Below are 19,229 nucleotides of genomic sequence, written 5' to 3'. Positions count from 1 at the left end.
AAAAAAAATGCCTTGCTCAGCAGAAAGCTCAGTGGTCAAACGCATTGTACGGTGTGTAGGGTTACCAATGCTGATCTAATATATTTCTGGAGGTTTCACCACATGATCTTCTATTGTCTTTCCGCCCTCCTCCCTCCACCCCTCCCCCCAAGCACCCAAGATCCAACCCTTGGTTATCCAACACACCCATCCACACAGTGCCGATTGAAAAGTGCTAAGACTCTACTTCATTCAACTGAATGATTCTCACCTTTAAGTCAAGCACCCAGGTCTGGATTCTCAAATGGCTGTCGGTGTAAGGCCAGGTGCAGGCACACCCTATGCTCTCAGTTGGTGTCAGCCTTCCAAAACCTCTGCGACATGAAAAGGAAGGGTGAGGAGAGCATCTAGCAACATCGTATGCCTCCAATTGACTGGTTCAGAAATCAGCAGCACACGGTGGCAGAAAGTTGCCATCGCTTGAGCAGGTTAATTACCTCAGGACCGAGGGTGTGGGCACTTGCTTGGACCATGAGGTTCCTATTCTTTTGCTTACTCCATTCCGCAAAGACAAGACGCCGCTGACATCGGTCTTTGAAACATTACAATCCAGGGCCGGTTCCCAAGCAACACTTCATGGAATCATAGAATTTACAGTGCAGAAAGAGGTCATTCAGCACATTGAGTCTGCACTGGCTCTTGGAAAACGCACCCTAATTAGGCCCACACCGCCACCCTATACCCGTAATCCAGTAACCCCACCTAACCTTTTGGACACGAAGGGTCAATATAACATGGCCAATCCATCAAACCTGCACATCTTTGGACTGTGGGAGGAAACCGGAGCCACCCGGAGGAAATCCACGCAGACACGGGAAGAAAGTGCAAACTCCACACAGTCACCCAGGCCGGAATTGAACCTGGGATCCTGGCGCTGTGAGGCAGCAGTGCTATCCACTGCACCATCATAACGTCCCGTACTTAAGGTATCACTAATGGTGTTGAACATCGTCATTGGCCTAATTTGGCATTTTCATATCAAAATAATGTCAGCAAAGCAGGGTTAGGATCCAGAGATGACCATCTTTGAATGCTCAATCATTTTTCTACAGAATGACATGCAGCAGGAGGCTTGGCAAATCTGAGGCAGAGCCCAGAGCAAGAAGATCCCAGACTTAATTGTTGATCCAATCATGGCAACAATTGAGGAAGTTTAGACAAATAACTTCAGTGCTCCTGCTTGACATTGCGGGAAATATCAGCTCGGGTTTCCCCTTTCTGGATCACAGTCCTTTATCCCCTGCAGTAAAGTCTTTTTTAATTCATTGAATGTGGGCATTACTGGCTGGGCTAGCATTCATTGTCCTTGAACTGAGCTCCTTGCTGGACCATTTCAAAGGGCACTGCTGTGGACCTGGTCATCATTAGATTTTTAATTCCAGGTGTTTATCGAATTTAAATTCCACGGTCTGTCGTGGTGGGATTCGATCCCAGATCCCCAGAGTATCGCCCTGGGTCTCTGGACAGCGACAATACCACATCACCACCGCTTCCCCTTCATGTGCCTACAGTTGGAATTTTTTTCTTCAGCTTGTTTTCCAATAATCAAGATGGCAGCCTGATCTAGAACTGTTAAAATAACCTGGTGGGCACCTAAACCTCGGTAACAAGAGAAAGTAATGATTGAGTAAAGTATTGGTGTCCTGAGTAAGAATGAGTTACAGTAACAGACGGTGCAATGAGTTTTGATCTCAAAGTGAGATCCCAAGGAGGAACACGCAAGAAAGTCATAGAATCCCTACAGTGCAGAAGGAGGCCTGTGGTCCAATGAGTCTGCACCAACCCTTTGAAAGACCACCCTAACCTCAGCCCACTCCCCCGCCCTATCCCATAACCCCACCTAACCTTTGGACACTAAGGGGCAATTTAGCGTGACCTATCCACCTAATCTGTACATTTTTGGACTGTGGGAGGATACCGGAGCACCCAGAGGAAACCAACACAGATACGGGGAGTATGTGCAGACTCTACAGAGACAGTCACCCAAGGCCGGAATCGATCCAGGGTCCCTAGCGCTCTGAGGCAGAAGTGCCTCTGTGAGATCCGTGGCAGCAATAGCATAATTGATAAAATGAAGAGAACTTCCTGCCAGTGGCCCCCCTTTTTGCACTGAAATTGTGTATTGGTAATGAAGAAATGCAGTTAAAAGAGAGATAGCTTTCAGTTTATGAAACTAACTCAGTATGAGTTAAGTCCTGTGGCAGAGAAAGGGAGAACACAGCAAAAAAAACATTTAAACCTGAGATAAAGGCAATGAAGTGACAGAACTCTATCAATTCTACAGGGAGCCTGGTAGTCAGTACTTATTTTGTCTGATGTTTCACTGCTGGTAGGAGCTCATTCACTGACTGAAAATTGGAGTTGTTGGACTGGCACCAGCTGACAGAGTGAACTGATGAGGCTGCTCCGTGGGAATCGCAGCTGCAGTATAGACATCAGTCATGCTGCACAGGCGAACTGCGTTGTTGCCTGATGTGATGGAGAGGACATCTGCCATATACCTCCGAGCTCTTAAAATGCCCTGACCTCACAATTCCCTTTATTTCAATTTGAAGTATTTTCTCAGACTGCCTCGTGCTTGTCTTTGGAACTGTCAATCAGCCGTCCTTCTGGCTGACAAGGATGCTGGGAACTAGTTTGGCAGCAGCCTGTGGGCTTGGCCACACCCACAAGGAGCTCTCAGGGTAAACAAATACGCAAAGTGTTCATTAAGAGGTATCTCTCCAAGAGTGTCAGACATGGCTGACTGGTAGCATTCTCGCTCTGAATCACGTTTGTGGATTCAAGTCCCTCGCTAGAGAATTGAGTAGGAAATCAAGGCTGACATTTTACTGTCACGCCAGCATTGCACTTTCAAAAAGACATAAAACTGTACCTTCGGGTGGGTGTAAAAGATACCATGGCACTATTTTGAAAAAGGGCAAGAGAGTTATCACCAGGTTCCTGGCTAACATTTAATCCTCAATTGACATCGCAAAAAAGAAATGATCTGGTTATTATCATATGGCTGTTTGTGGGACCTTGCTGTGCACCAATTGGGTACTGTGTTTCCTCCAACAATGGCCACAGTTCAGAAGTCCTTCACAAGCTATCGAGGTGCTTTGAGGTACGCTGTGATCATGAAAAAATGCTGCATAAAGCAAGTTCTTCTGATTGAAGGAAGCTCACAACTCCCTCAGTCCTTGAGTAGATGAATGTTTTTTTTTTCCAACTGAGACAGCTATCGTGTCTGGAAATTGGATTGTGCTGCACTGTTTTATAGGCCTTAGATTCAATTTGATGGGCGGTGTGCGAGTACTCATTGCAGGCAGTAAAGGTTGCACCATATCACGTAGGCTGCACAACTGAAAACCCGTCAGACCCCTTGCCAATGCAAAGATTGGATTGTACTTGTACGGAGCAGGGACGCCATGTTGTGCTTAGTTTCTTCAGGCACTTGACAGTCAATCAGGGCACTGGAGAAGGCTGTCTTGGTAAAGATAAGGGGAAGCGGGTGTTTCCCTGTGGGGGAGGGGGGGGGGTGAGATCAGCGGCGGGAGCAAGAAATCCCGTGGGAGTCCTAAAACACTGTTTACGTCGGCGGGATTTCCCGTACCGATTGTCGCTGCCTTCCACCAGTGACACAACAGAAATTGTGCTGTTTCAACATCGGGATCTCCATTTGATTACATTTAAATATAATTATAAGGCCTTTATACCTGATCCCCCCCACCCCACCCGTTAAGATTATCCATTCACGTTGACATGAACAGGTCGCCCACAACGTGCACCTGGAGAGCAGAACCCGCCGGAGACGCGCAGGTGAGTACAGCCCCCAGGGGGAGAGGGTCATGTCAGGGCAGTACCCTGGCATTATCCCCTGGCGATATGTAATCAACATTTTGTAAAACAAGCCTTGCTCTAGCATCCACATTCAATTGCTTGCCTCTTCCACTCTGTTGTCTGGAATCTGAGTACGCCAGTCTTTGTGGATCCCGAGACTGATGAACAGTCTCTTGGGCTCCGATTGGTGTCTGAAGCTCAGTTAAAATGAAGTGTGCAGCCCAATGTCTCGTGGTCCTGCCACCAGCTTCATTTAGTTCATGCCCCATCCAATGCCCTGGGAATCATGCTCCAATTCACGTGTGATCCAATTCATAGGCCCTGATCTCAGCTGAGCAACAGGGGATGCTCTGCGATTGGTCACAGTGGACTTGGGAAGGTGGAACGTGGGCAGGATTCCTGCTCCCGAACGCTATGAAGGGGCTTCTGCTGGGGTGAGGGGGGGATCAGAAATGTCATGATATGCACTCATGCACACAATGAGATACAGACAGGCAGTGACAGACACCCAGTACAGCCAATCAATACACAGGACAGAACACAACCAGGCAGAACACTAGAAGGTGGTCTCCCACTATAAAACACACGAGGCATCGACACGCTGCCTCTTTCCACTGGTGACAACTGTAGTGACAGTCAGGGTGTATATATCAGTTAGCACCTTCTACACGTGGCTCAGAGCTAGTCTGGTCTAGTTAGTTATAGTAAGCACACTTAGATTAGTAGAGTGTCAAACCCACAACGAACTGTGTGCACTGCTTAACAAGTTCAATAAAGCGTATTGAACTAACATCAAAGTTTGGAGTCTACTTTCAAGTACAACTGCATCCAGTTGCAGTCCGTGTTACCCGAGGGTGATTAACACAACATGGTACCAGTAGTCTACTATCTCTAAGTGGTTTACCTCGAGTGATTCCGTGACGACCAGCAAGTGCCTTCCAGCGGCATGGAGAACATTCAGGCCCCTCCACAGCTACGGATCTCCGGCAATCTCGGCGCCAACTGGCGGGTCTTCAAGCAAAGGTTCCTTCTCTACATTGAGGCCTCAAACCTAGAGGATGCGTCCGACACCAGAAAAATCGTGCTGCTCCTATCAACTGCGGGGGACCAAGCCATCCAGATTTTCAACTCGCTTAATTTTACCGACGGCCAAGACAAGACCAAATGCAAGACCATTTTGGAGAAGTTCGACAGTCACTGTGAAATCGAAACAAATGAGAGCTTTGAGCACTACATCTTCCAGCAACGCCTTCAGGGTAAGGATGAACCTTTCCAATCCTTTCTAACTCATCTCCGTATATTAGCGCAGTCCTGCAATTATGGTGCAACCGCTGATTCCATGATCAGGGATCAGATCGTGTTTGGGGTGTATTCCGATTCCTTGCGGGAGCAACTCCTCAAAATTAAGCACATGACCCTGCCAATCGCAATCGAGACGTGTATAGTGCATGAGCATGCGAGAAATCGGTACTCCCGTTTCAAATCGACAGAATACGAAAAACTTGCCTCCCACGAGGCAGAGAGTTTTTCGATGAAAGCGGCGTTTTGCGTGCTTTTCCCGGGGCCCCACGCATGTGCAACACGAACGGGAGAACGAAGCGGCCGAAAACCAAACTGTGCAGGTGCGAATGTCGGCTGACCGCACTGTGCATGTGCGACGACGCACGGAGCGTAACAACGTCAACATCATGACGTGCCCGAACTACAGCACCGCCCACTTAAAGCGACAATGCCCTGCAAAAGGAAGGCGATGTTTAAATTGCAGGAAGCCTCGACAATACGCAGCCTTGTGCAGGTCTGCACCACCAGTCAAGGGCCAGCGATCCCAATTCCAACGCATTCAATGTGTGCAGCAAGGTTTACTGGATTCTGATCCTGGTAGCACTACGGATCCAGCGGACGACTGCCTGGAGTTCCCCTATCGTGTGGGCATCATCACTACATTTGAGTATGCCTCCTCAAGTTCAGCAAGACGCCTATCTACCCTCAATGTGGATTCCGCGGACGAATCGCGTGCTGCCATACAAGTAAATCAATGCAGCATCCAGTTCAAGCTGGACATTGGTGCTTCTGCCAATCTCATCTCTCAAGCTGATTTTGACTGCATTAAGAAGCAACCCAAAATTCTTCCGCCAGCCTGCCAGCTCCTCGATTATAATGGCAATGCCATAACTGGACGAGGATCTTCTCATCTATTCGTCTACAACAAGACCATCAATGTCACACAGCAATTCAGAATCGTCAAGCCTGATAAGGCATCCCTGCTCCATGCCCATGCATGCCAGCTACTCAACCTCGTACAGCGAGTCCATGCCATGTCCTCTTCCAATGTGGATCTTCAAGCTGACATTGATGACATCCTTGCTCAATATCCGGATGTGTTTGATGGAATGGGCACTCTGCCATACTGCTACAAGATCCTACTCAGGCCTGATGCCACGCCTGTAATCCATGTACCACGCCAGGTGCCAGCTCCTCTGAAGGAACTTTTAAAGGCACAGCTACAGGAGCTCCAAGACCAGGGCATCATCTCCAAAGTGACGGAACCGACTGACTGGGCCAGCTCGATGGTCAGTGTGAAGAAGCCCTCAGGAGAGTTGCAGATATGCATAGATCCCAAAGATCTTAACCAGAACATAATGCGGGAACACTACCCGATCCCGAAGTGGGAGGAACTGGCCAGTGAGATGGCACACGCCAAATTCTTCACTAAGCTAGATGCATCGCGGGGTTTCTGGCAGATACAACTGGACGAGTCCAGCAGGAAGCTCTGCACGTTCAACATACCATTTGGCAGGTACTGTTATAACCGTATGCCGTTCAGCATTGCCTCTGAAATCTTCCACAGGATCTTGGAGCAGATGATGGAGGGCATTGAGGGTGTGCGTGTCTACGTAGATGATGTAATCATATGGTCCACGACCCCCGAGGAACACATATCTCGCCTCAAACAAGTCTTTTGATGTGTCCATGCAAACGGCCTCAAGCTGAACAAGGCCAAGTTCTCCTTTGGCATGTCAACCCTCAAGTTCTTGGGCGACCAGATATCCCAGCAGGGTGTGAGACCAGATTTGGACAAGGTCAAGGCCATTAACGCCATGAAGACCCCTGAAGACAGGAAGGCGATACTACGCTTCCTTGGAATGGTGAACTTCTTGGGAAAATTCATTCCCAACATGGCCTCACACAGCACGGTTCTCAGGCATCTGGTGCAGAAGTCCACTGCATTCCAGTGGCTACCCACACATCAAGCAGAGTGGCTCGAGTTCAAAGCAAAGCTCACCACTGCTCCGGTACTAGCGTTTTTTGACCCGGACAGAGAAACAAAAATCTCCACAGACCGCAAGCCAGGACGGCATTGTTGCGGTGCTCCTCCAGAGGGATGACTCCTCGTCCTGGGCTCCAGTTGCTTATGCATCAAGGGCCATGACTCCTACTGAACTCCTAGTGAAGCAACTGCTCTACAACGCTGCGGACTCTGCTTCTGACATCAACCTTGCGCTGTTGGCGTACAGGGCAACCCCCCTGTCCACCGGTATGTCTCCATCACAACTCCTCATGAATAGAGACCTGCGGACGACTGTTCCGGCCATACACTTACCAGACCTGGATCACCTCGCAGTGCTGCAAAAGGTGCAGCAACTCAGGAACTGGCAAAAGCTGACGTACGATGCCCATGCTACCGATTTGCCTGTGCTATCTCCGGAAGATGCTGTTCGGATCAAGCTACCTGATGGAGGCTGGTCAGCTCCAGCTGTTGTTGTTCGACAGGCTGCTCCCAGATCATTTATAGTTCATATGGCTGATGACTCCATTGTCAGGCGCAACAGAAGGGCACTGCGCAAAGTTGCCTGCCCCCCACCAAATCCTACTTTTCCATATGTTGTTATGCCTCCTACGGACACCTTGCACCATGAGGCCACCAATCTGGCAGCAATCCCGCCTGTCAAGGCGCCGTCGCCCCCACCTCCATCTCTCAGGTGGTCGACAAGGATCAGACGCAAGCCCCAAAGATTGGACTTATAGACATTTATCTTGTAAATATTGTTCTGTCTCTGCATGCTAGGCACCTTTCATGTACATATTCATTCACTCGCCATTTAATGTAAATAGTTATACATGTACATACAGTCGCATATGCTCTAAGCAACCGACACATTTTTTTAAAAAAAGGTGGATGTCATGATATGCACTCATGCACATAATGAGATACAGTCAGGCAGTGACAGACACCCAGTACAGCCAATCAACACACAGGACAGAACACAACCAATCACTAGGCAGAACACTGGAAGGTGGTCTCCCACTATAAAACACACGAGGCATCGACACTCTGCCTTTTTCCACTGGTGACAACTGTAGTGATGGTCGGGGTGTATATATCAGTTAGCACCTTCTACACGTGGCTCAGAGCGAGTCTGGTCTAGTTAGTTATAGTAAGCACGCTTAGATTAGTAGAGTGTCAAACCCACAGCGAACTGTGTGCACTGCTTAACAAGTTCAATAAAGCGTATTGAACTAACACCATAGTTTGGAGTCTACTTTCAAGTACAACTGCATCCAGTTGCAGTCCGTGTTACCCCAGGGTGATTAACACGACAAGAAAGATGGGGAACAAGGCAGCTGAATTCACCTTTCCCAGCATATACACACACAGGTGGGTCCCCGGCTGGTTCTTGCTCACTCCCCAACCAGGAACCTCAAGTCCAAAGAACAATTATTATCTCCATCCTCACTGGCATCAGTTAAAGTGACAGAGGTTGGGGACCAGGCCTGGAACTTTCCTGACCTGCATGACTTATTTCTTCACTGAGCACTGCACTTATTGAGTCGGAAGCTTAGGTCTTAATGGGACTAGAGGCAATAAATAATTAACTCAAGTTTTTCTTGATTTCTGATGGACCGGAATGTAATTACGATTGGAATGTGCTGGAATATGCAATGATAACAGTAGCTAAGAAGACAACAGTGTTTTTGTAATGCATCACTAAACATGACAAGGATCGAAATTTACAGATTAATGCAGTCTCAATGCTTTTCATTCTCTAATAAAGGATGGATAGTCGCTACATCAATCAAAGACATGCTCACCCAGCATAAAGGTGGTGCCCATTAAAAACTGATTCCTTACACTGAACAGGACACACTGGAGTCCATTAGGCTCAGCTCGCATTAGAGAGCTCATAGATTACCCTTTGAAAGAAGCAGAGCAGCCGATCTTTTCTCGGTCCAGCAACTCTGAACCAGTTCCTGAGCTGGCCCAGGATCAAGGGTGCTGGTGATTGGAAAGACATTGCTCTGTGTTGAGCGTGGCTGCTCCTTGCCAGCACCAGTGAGGGAGGGCTGGCTGGGCAGAATGTGAAACAGCTTCAAAACAAATCAACATTTTCAGAAAAATCTAATCGGGTTCATGTAAACCGTAGCTTTCGTGATAGAACTATTGAGGAGGGATGTCATCCTCTGAGCAAAGGGCATTCCCGTAATGCTCCCTCTCTCCTTGATTCATTGCAGACAGTTATTTATCCCTCAGTTTTCTTCTCTCGAAAATGACGTCGCTTTCGGATTGTGATTCAGAAGCAGCAGTTCCCTCCGGCATCTAGCTGGTCACTCCCCCTGAGTCACTCGAAGCAGCAAGTGCTAACTAGTTGTTCACTGGGGTCAGCATCATCACTGTGTTTCATCCCATCTTCGGCCAACATATAGAGGTCTTGTACTTTCCAAAAGGAGACCGTGATTAGGGAACAATTGCATCAAGTTTATTGATTTTTCCTACACTGACCTCCCCAACCTCAGAGCGCAGGGCCCATTTGTGAGATTGTTCTTGCTCGTCTTTCTGCACGATTATCTCAGCATAGATCAGGGATTAAACTGGGGCCTTTTTGATCTGCAAACCTCAGTTCCATGACAGACAGGCAACTTGGCCGCACTTTAAACGGATTCATCCCTTTCCCGTGTACATTTGCTCTGCTTCAACCCAATCCTGTTGTTACTTTGACAGTGCAAAAGCGTAACAAATTCTTTGACTGCCCATAGAGAGCTTCTCTCTCTGCGCCTCATTATTAATAAAGAGTAAAACACTCTCACTGTTCCATGGGTTTTTAACCCACGGTTCAGTACTCCAGCCGTCTCTTTTTGTGAATAAATCTTCCTTCCTGAATACTGCGCTTATCAAATTGAAAGATGTTAGTGCTGGGCACATGAAACAAATAACCTTTGGCAACCCGTGGCAGTATAAAGCACATCCAGATCAGGGAGAGCGCTGGTCATAAAACTCCCCCTGCACCATTCCAACAACATATTTCAGCACCAACCTCAGAACAGCAGCCTCTAATGCATCACTCCAACATTTGTCCCATTTTATCAGTCATGCTGCTGCCACAGAGTAAGATTAGGCGTCATTTTATGCTTTTACCCATGGGGACCACAAGATAACGTGTTGGCACCTTTTAACAGTGAAATCTCAGCATGATTTTGGTGATAGGGCCAACAGGCAGTTACCAGCATGGTCCATCTTTCAAGCCAACCTAGACTCCAAAATTATTCTGTCACTCGTATGACAACCTCTGTAGCACAAGCAATTTGATCACTTTCTGCATGTGACTCTTGAATAAGTAGGAATTAAATCTCTCAACCGGACTGAAGTTAAAGACTTTTGCTGCCCACGCTGCAGGAATGTGAATTAAACCAGTTTTTTGGTGCACTCAATATCAACTTGACTGAATGACACTAAATTTAAAATAACACAGAGCAAGCCACTGACCATGGCCAGAACAAAGTTCGGGTGCATGCCCGACATGGCAGCGCATGAAAATCACAAGAGAAGACTTTAGGTGGAGTCCTGACCACATCGCACACTCGAGCGATATTTCCGTTGGCAGGCATGCGTGAGATAGGGAAGCGCGCCTGACATTCAAGAAGCCAATTTAAATTAATCAAACACCAATTGACCGTAGTTTTACATTACCCATCTGCCTTTGCAGTTGGCGGGTGGGATGATTGGCCAGGCGGCCTTTACGTTTAAGCTGCAACCTCAATCCAGGGTTAGGATGAAAGGTCAGGGTTCAAATAAAATTAACAACTGTGTCTGGGGACTGAGGTTTGTGCGTGATTGTTCAGCTCAGACACTTGTGGCATAGGTTTTCCGTCGATATTTATTATTCACGGGTCAGCAGCTCCTTGCTGTCCCACTGAGGGAGCACATTAGAAACACCAGCAAGCTGCACCCGCCCTTGTCCCATCGCCGGCCCTCTTGCCACCTTCCCTGGCACCACTCAGACTTTCCCACCGAGTGTTTCACACTGGCTGACTGTTAATTGGCCAGCTAACGTGAAATTGTCAGGAGCACATTTCATGCCTACTTTTCAGCCATGAGTGCAAGCGCCCAACAGGAAAAACGTTCAAGCTCTTTTGGTGATGGTGCCTCAATCCCACACCGAGCAGCCCGTTTACAAAATGAGGTCTTTATTTGAAATGCGGGGATTTGGGAGTTGCTGTAAAGGAGGCAACCAAAAGGAAAACGTGAATAGTAACAGAACAGCAGATGTTCTCTCAACAGAACCATTCACGAAAATGTGAGAACAATAATAAGCTGTCACACAGCAGGGCTACATCGTTTCAAATTCAAAGATAATCAAGAATCTCTGCTACACAGAGAGTTTGGCACATTAGCTTCTGGTTGCCGTATTTTATTAAGTTTCCAGTAATTTTAGATCCAGACCCAATGTCTCAACCCCTTCTGGACCTAGAAACAAAGCGTCAAGTTGGTCGCTGTGCCCATCCTTCACCGGAGCATGGGCCCAGTGTGATGAACGGTTACTGTAACACTGTACCCTTGTCATCATGTAAGGTGATGTCCCCTTTAAGACCGGGCTTGGAACCCTGGGGAACTCCGCCTCCGGCTCCGCCCATCTGGGAGCCGTATATATATATATGGGAGCAGTGCAGCAGTTAGCACACGTCTCGGCATCAGTCTAGTTCTTAGTTTATTAAAGCCTTCTTACCGTTTACACTCTAAGCGTCGTTATTGATGGTACCATAATTTAATAAACTAAGCTACATCAGGATGGACGCAGGCCTAAAACCAGAGAAGCTCAACCTGGAAGCACGGACACCGGAGGCAAAGGAAACTTTTAAATACTGGCTCCGATGCTTCGAGACTTATCTGGACTCCTCAGAGACTCCCACCCTGGGGCCGCGTAAGCTGCGTCTACTCCACGCCCGGGTGAGTCACAGAATCTCCGCCACGCCCGAAAAGGCGACAAGGTATGAAGAGGACGTCGAGCTACTCCACAAGCAGTTCGTCAAACCTATCAACGAGGTGCACGCCAGACATCTGCTCTCTACCTGCCGGCAGCGGCTGCTCGAAAACGGGGCAAAAGACCTCCAGGACACGCTAACGCTTGCCTCCTCGCTGGAGGTGGCCCGACATAATTTGGGTACGTACCCCGCGGACTGTGCGAGCCCCCCCCCTAGACTTCCGCAGACTCAGCCATATTACAGGCCTGCGCCACACGGCGACCCGCTCATCATGGTGGCACACCGTGCTACTTCTGCGGGCAAGGCCAGCACCCACAGTCACGCTGCCCAGCCCGTTCCGCGATCTGCAGCGACTGCGGGAAGAAGGGGCATTTTGCGAGGGTCTGCCTGGCCAGGCCCAGGGGCCAGAAGAACAAAGAACAAAAATCAGGCTCTCAGGCCCGCAGGCCTCGCAATGGGGCTGCGTGCTGACCCGACACGCCCCCTTCTGACGCGTCATCAGCCTCGTGTGAATCATGGGAGCGTCCATCTTGTCGGCGGCCACCTTCTCAACCCGACACGCACAGCCAATGGCGGTGGCTATTTTATGAGTCCGACTCGGCTGAGGACTCGGACTACCTGCGAGTGGGAGCGATCAACCTCGACCAAACTCGGCCAAAACACCTGCAGAACTCTATGATGCAGGTGCAGGTCAACGGGTGTGACACTGCATGTCTCTTCGACTCCGGGAGCACGGAAAGCTTTATCCATCCTGAAACGGTAAGGCGCTGCTCCCTACGCACCCATCCCGCGTCCCAAACCATAGCCCTCACATCCGGGTCCCACTCGGTACAAATCAAGGGGTACTGTATCGCGGATCTCTCGATCCAGGGCGCCAAATACACATGTTTCAAATTTTATATCCTCCCCCACCTCTGTGCCCCCCTGCTGCTCAGACTGGATTTCCAGTGCAGCCACTGAAACCTGACACTGAAGTTCGGTGGACCCTTGCCCCCCGCTCACGGTATGCAGCCTTGCGACACTGAAAGTCGCACCCCCCTCGCTATTCGCGAACCTCACTCCCGACTGTAAGCCCGTCGCCACCAGGAGCCGGCGGTACAGTGACCAAGATATGACTTTTATCAAGTCAGAGGTCTAGCGTTTACTGGGAGAGGGGGTCGTCGAGGCTAGCAACAGCCCTTGGAGAGCACAAGTGGTGGTAGTCCGGTCCAGGGATAAGAAACGGATGGTCGCGGATTATAGCCAGACCATAAACCGATTCACGTAGCTTGATGCATACCCCCTTCCTCGCATCGCGGAAATGGTCAATTGGATCGCCCAATACCGAGTATTTTCCACGGTCAACCTCAAATCCACCTACCACCAGCTCCCCATCCGACCAAAAGACTGCCGCTATACTGCCTTTGAAGCAGCCGGCCAAAGGGCGATGGATCAAATGGTGGACCAGTACGGTTTGCGGGCTACATACCCGTACTTGGACAATGTCACCATCTGCGGCCATGACCAGCAGGACCATGACGCAAGCCTTGAAAAGTTCCTCCAGACCGCCCGAGCGGTTAACCTGACATATAATGAGGAAAAATGCGTTTTGCACACAACCCGGCTAGCCATCCTCGGCTATGTCATGGAAAACGGGGTCCGAGGTCCCGACCCCGACCGCATGCGCCCCCTTAAGGAACTTCCCCTCCCCCGCAGCCTCAAGGCCCTCAAACGGTGCTTGGGGCTCTTCTCCTACTACGCCCAGTGGGTCCCCAAGTATGCGGACAAAGCTCGCCCACTCATAAAGACCACCACTTTTCCCATCTCGGCTGAGGCTCGATTGGCCTTCAACCGCATCAAGGCCGATATCATTAAGGCCGCTATGCGCGCGGTGGACGAAACTATCCCCTTCCAGATAGAGAGCGATGCATCAGACATCGCCCTGGCTGCTACCCTCAATCAGGCAGGCAGACCAGTAGCGTTCCTCTCCCGGACCCTCACCGCCTCCAAGGTTCAACACTCTGCAGTCGAGAAGGAGGCACAAGCCATTGTGGAGGCTGTGTGGCGCTGGAGGCACTACCTAGCCGGTAGGAGGTTCACCCTCGTCACCGACCAACGGTCGGTCGCCTATATGTTCGATAACATGCAACGGGGAAAAATAAAAAACGATAAAATCTTGAGGTGGAGGATCGAAATCTCCACCTGCACGTACGATATCAAGTATCATCCAGGGGAGCTCAACGAGCCCCCAGATGCCCTGTCCCGCGGCACATGCGCCAACGCGCAGGACGACCGCCTGCAAGCCATCCACAATGACCTCTGTCACCCGGGGGTTACCCGGCTCGTCCATTTTATCATGTCCCGCAACCTACCTTACTCAACCAAGGAGGTCAAGGCCATGACCAGGGCCTGCCAGATCTGTGCGGAGTGCAAACCACACTTCTACCGGCCAGACAAGGTTCGGCTCGTGAAGGCCTCGGGGCCCTTTGAGCGACTGAGCGTGGACTTCAAGGGGCCCCTCCCATCCACCAATCGTAATGCCTATTTCCTCACTGTTATCGATGAGTTCTCCCGCTTTCCATTCACCATTATCTGCCCCGACATGACCTCAGCCACCGTGATTAAGGCACTGCACAGCATCTTCACCCTGTTTGGTTTCCCCGCTTATATCCACAGCGACCGGGGTACATCGTTCATGAGCGATGAACTGCGTCAGTATCTGCTCAGCAAAGGCATCGCCTCGAGCAGAACGACCAGTTATAACCTGCGGGGAAACGGGCAGGTGGAGAGGGAGAACGCGACCGTGTGGAAGGCTGTCCTTCTGGCCCTACGGTCGAGAAGTCTCCCAACTACCCGCTGGCATAAGGTCCTGCCCGATGCCCTACACTCCATTAGGTCACTACTCTGCACGGCCACGAATGAGACCCCTCACAACCGATTGTTTGTCTTCCCCAGGAAGTCTACATCCAGGGTCTCGCTTCCACCTTGGCTGACGGCTCCGTGACCTGTTCTTCTCCGGAGGCACACGAAGAGCCATAAAACAGACCCCCTGGTCGAAAAGGTCCAATTATTCCACGCCAACCCCAGATAAGCCTACGTCGAGTACCCTGACGGCAGGCAAGATACGGTTTCCCTCCGGGATCTGGCACTCGCTGGATCCCTCACTACATACCCCCCTTCCCGCACCGCTCCCCTGCAGGACCTGGCACCCCCTACAACACACCCCCTCCCGGCCCCACTTCCCATTGGTGAGCACCTACCGCACCCCCTTTACACACCCCGCCGGCGCCAGCACCGCTACCCCCAGCCCTGCCTATTCTCCCTGTGCCCTGTTCCCCTGCCGAACCCGGACCGAAGCTCCGACCGCCGTGCTTCCGGACGTACCCTCAACCAAGACGTCCGTGTCCGCCGCACCACCGCCCGAACTGAGGAGGTCGATGAGGACGACTCAGCCACCGAGACGGATGGACTTATGGTGGCACTTCACCCCCGCCGAACTCTTTTTTAAACAGGGGGTGAATGTGATGAATAGTTACTGTAACACTGTACCCTTGTCATCATGTAAGGTGATGTCCCCTTTAAGACCGGGCTTGGAACCCTGGGGAACTCCACCTCCGGCTCCGCCCATCTGGGAGCCGTATACAAGGTGCCGTCTTGTGGGCGGCGTAGCTGTTAGCACACATCTCGGCACCAGTCTAGTGCTTAGTTTATTAAAGCCTTCTTTACCGTTTACACTCTTAAGTGTCGTTACTGAGGGTACCACACCCAGTCTGAAAATTCAATTAATTAAGAATCCTCAATTACATTTCAGCGGGTTCATGTAAAATTAAATCCCGATTCTGACAATAAGTTCCTGCGGATGATGGAATCCACCTGCAATTTCTTTTGTCAAGCATCAACTGCAGATGGGCTTCATCAAATGAGAAATGCACTGTCCCATTATTGAATTTGGCAGCGAAAGAGTTGCTTGTACACAGGGTACACTCTGTATAAAGAGGGCTCAGTGGCTTTTGTGCCTCTTATCTCTGATGCAAGCTATCTATTTCGCCCGTAAATGAGGTCAAATTCAAAACGTGCCTGCTTCGAGAAACGAAGAGAATCTGATACCAGTCTAATGAGGAGGAGGGTTTATTTTCTCTCCGGGGGACATTTCAATCCCAACAAATAAAACATTGAATCTCTCTCAAACAAAAGCGATGCTGGAAAGGGCAGGTCGAGAGCTTTTGTATGTTTGCAACATGACCTCAGGCTCGGGCCTACCATCTACAGCTTCTGGAAACTCAAACCTGGCACCACTGAATGATTACTTCTGGGTTTGCTTCATCTTCTCCATGCTCTTTCCACCCAGGGTGATTCTCCACTCTGTGAGCCTCAGCTCTTCAATTAAGGAAAAGCTAAAAAATCTGTCAAAAAATCTATTGACAAAACTGCGAGCTTCACCACTTTCAAAATGAAAATAAAAAACGTCAAGGGATTTAAATAGAAAGGAAAAGAAGTTCACCTCACAAAATGTTGTTTTTAATTAATTATTAAAATAAAATATATTCAGCCGGTATCACATTCAAGTGGTGATTTGAGGATATGACTGTTGTTCATGATTCTGTTGGGATATCTTCATTCCCTCCTGTCCACGTACGAGTTTCCTGATAAGGCTGCTTCTAATTCCCAGAATATACGGTGAGGTCAGTGCTTTGTGTCTCCACCAGTATCAAGTTAAGGAACCTTCTTGCATTCCAGCCATTAACAGGATATCTGCTTTCTTTCTTTATTAAGGGCATAAAGCTGAAGGTCCTCTGATGGCTGACAGGGTAAAGGCAACACCCGATATATGACTAACCCATAGAGACCAGCAAGGCCCACTTTCAATTCTTGCCTGCAAAGTAAACGTTTACGCATGACGAGAATTGTTCCAGGCACAATGAACTTCAGTTATGTGGGGAAGCTAGAGTTGATCTTCTTAAAGAAGGTTGAGAGAGGGGATTTTGATAGAAGTCTTCAAAACCATAGGGATCTAGACAGATTTGGCAGGACAGTTTGGAACCAGAGGACACATGTTTCTCCTGAATGGCAAAAAACAACAGCTACACAGGGAAAAATACATTTTAAATAGTGAGTGGTTAAGATTTGGAATACAGTACCTGGAACTGGAGAAGGGGAAGCAAAGATTCATGCAATACTTGATTTATGAGGAAAACTCTTTCCAAAAATGTAACTTTCTTGTTCCGACATTCCTATTATTAATGCTGTATTATTCAATTTTTAAAAATTTAAATTACCCAATTATTTTGATTTCCCAATTAAAGGGCAATTTAGTGTGGCCGATCCATCGACCTTGTACATCTTTGGGTTTGTGGGGATGAGACCCATGAAGACAATGTGGGGAGAATGTGCAAACTCCACACGGACAATGACCTGGGGCCGGGATCAAACTCGGGTCCTCAGTGCCGTGAGGCAGCAGTGCTAACCACCACGACACCGTGCCGCCAGTGCTGTATTATTCTAACCCTAACAGTTAATTGAATAACATCTGGATGAATTGTGAGATAGATGTTCCTCTCTTGTGGGGTATTCTAGAGCGAGGGGACACAGGGACTGAGATAAAGAGAATACATTTTTAACTCAGAGGATCATTACCCTGTGGAACTCACTTCCCCAGAGGGAATTGGAGGCCGGGTCATTGAATACGCTTGAAGCTGCGTTAGACAGATCTTTGATCACCGAGGAAGTCGAGGGTTATGGAGGGGCGGGGTGGGGGCAGAGAGAAATTGGAGTTGAGGTCACAATCGGATCATCGAATGGCTGAGCAGGTTCGAGGGGTCAAATTGCCTGCTCATGTTCTTAATTCTTGTGTCCTTGTTGCACTTGGAAGTTGCTCAGTTCTCAGTGGTTGTACAGAAGAGATGGAGGTGCCAAGTCTCCGCACATTCTCCAGGATTTCTGGAGCATCCTCAAATCAGCATTGTAGAAAGTTGTGGGCTCCTTAAATCAGCGACCTCAAGGACTTCAACAAAGGTAGTTTATTTCTAAAATCACAGCTATATAGGGTACTTGTGCTCCACCCGAGATCCTGGGGTAACTGCTATCCGCACTCCCTCTTATGTAGCCGTGTCCTCACGTTCTCACGTGACCACTTAGTCTACACCTTCCCCGTTTAGTTGGGACACCAGTAGCATGAGATGGGACATGTGGGCCATAAGAAACTATATACATACCATTATGTCACATGTAACAAAACAAAATCTGGTAATGCATAATATATACACATATACAATGGGGCACGTATTGGGCTGCAACAACTGGCGTATAGCCCATCATGTCTCCGTCTCTCCCCGCCTTTCCATTGGAAAAAAATTGGACTTCAAGAGTCAGCTCAAGGCTAAATGATAATGAAGTCCTGGAATCTTGTGTTTGGCTTGCTCAGGTGCCCAGAGTGCGTGATTACACTGCTAGTGCTTTTATGACCAGTATCCTCACTGGCAGGAAGATGGGACATTTCATCTGTGTGTACGGCAAGAGCAGGATGCACTTTGTTGGCCTCTATAGGAGTCTTCATGTCCGCTGGTGCAGGGGGTTGCTGCCATGACTGAAGTAGTGCTTTATCTATGGGTGCAGGTTCTGCTACTTGCAGAAGGTGACAACGATTGCGGACATAGTGGGCAACATCTAAGGCTATCACGTAGCTGTTTGTTTGCGGGGCATTACTGTGTACCAACACCACATCATGGCCACGTACAGTCTGTATCTTGACCGTTTGGCCTGGTGTAAGAAGGCCGAGTCTGTGGGCATCTTTATCATAGTGCCTTTTGTTTTGTATCCTGTGTTGCAGGAGAGCTTCATTGCTTTGTTGAACTCTAATCATTCACCTTACTGATGCTCGAGTTGGAGGATCGAGTTGCTGCCATGGTGCAGCCTTTAGCAAAATGGTTCCATTTTCCACATTTGTTGCATCTTGTGCCATGTGCAAGACGGGCTGTTTTGTTTGGTAGGTGATGGCCACTGCAGTTGGTGCAGGGTGCTCCCAGTACTGCAAATACCTCACTTTTCCACCTGAAATTACTGCCTTGTTTCTCAGATTGTTCGTTTAATGTGCTGATATTGATGGCTGCTTGTAATATTTAGTCTTTTTTCTCACA

General features: G+C 49.0%; 1 protein-coding gene across 1 annotated transcript in view; it reads right to left on the bottom strand.

Moving 5' to 3' along the window:
- sema6bb (sema domain, transmembrane domain (TM), and cytoplasmic domain, (semaphorin) 6Bb) overlaps positions 1 to 19,229 on the bottom strand; it is an 809,283-nt gene that overhangs the window by 576,816 nt on the left and 213,238 nt on the right. The window lies entirely within an intron of this gene.

This window comes from Scyliorhinus torazame, chromosome 18 (assembly GCF_047496885.1).
Source record: "Scyliorhinus torazame isolate Kashiwa2021f chromosome 18, sScyTor2.1, whole genome shotgun sequence".
In the NCBI taxonomy this organism is placed as follows: Eukaryota; Metazoa; Chordata; class Chondrichthyes; order Carcharhiniformes; family Scyliorhinidae; genus Scyliorhinus; species Scyliorhinus torazame.
The sequence above is the reverse complement of the archived record's forward strand: the minus strand, read 5'-3'. Positions and strand labels throughout refer to the sequence as shown.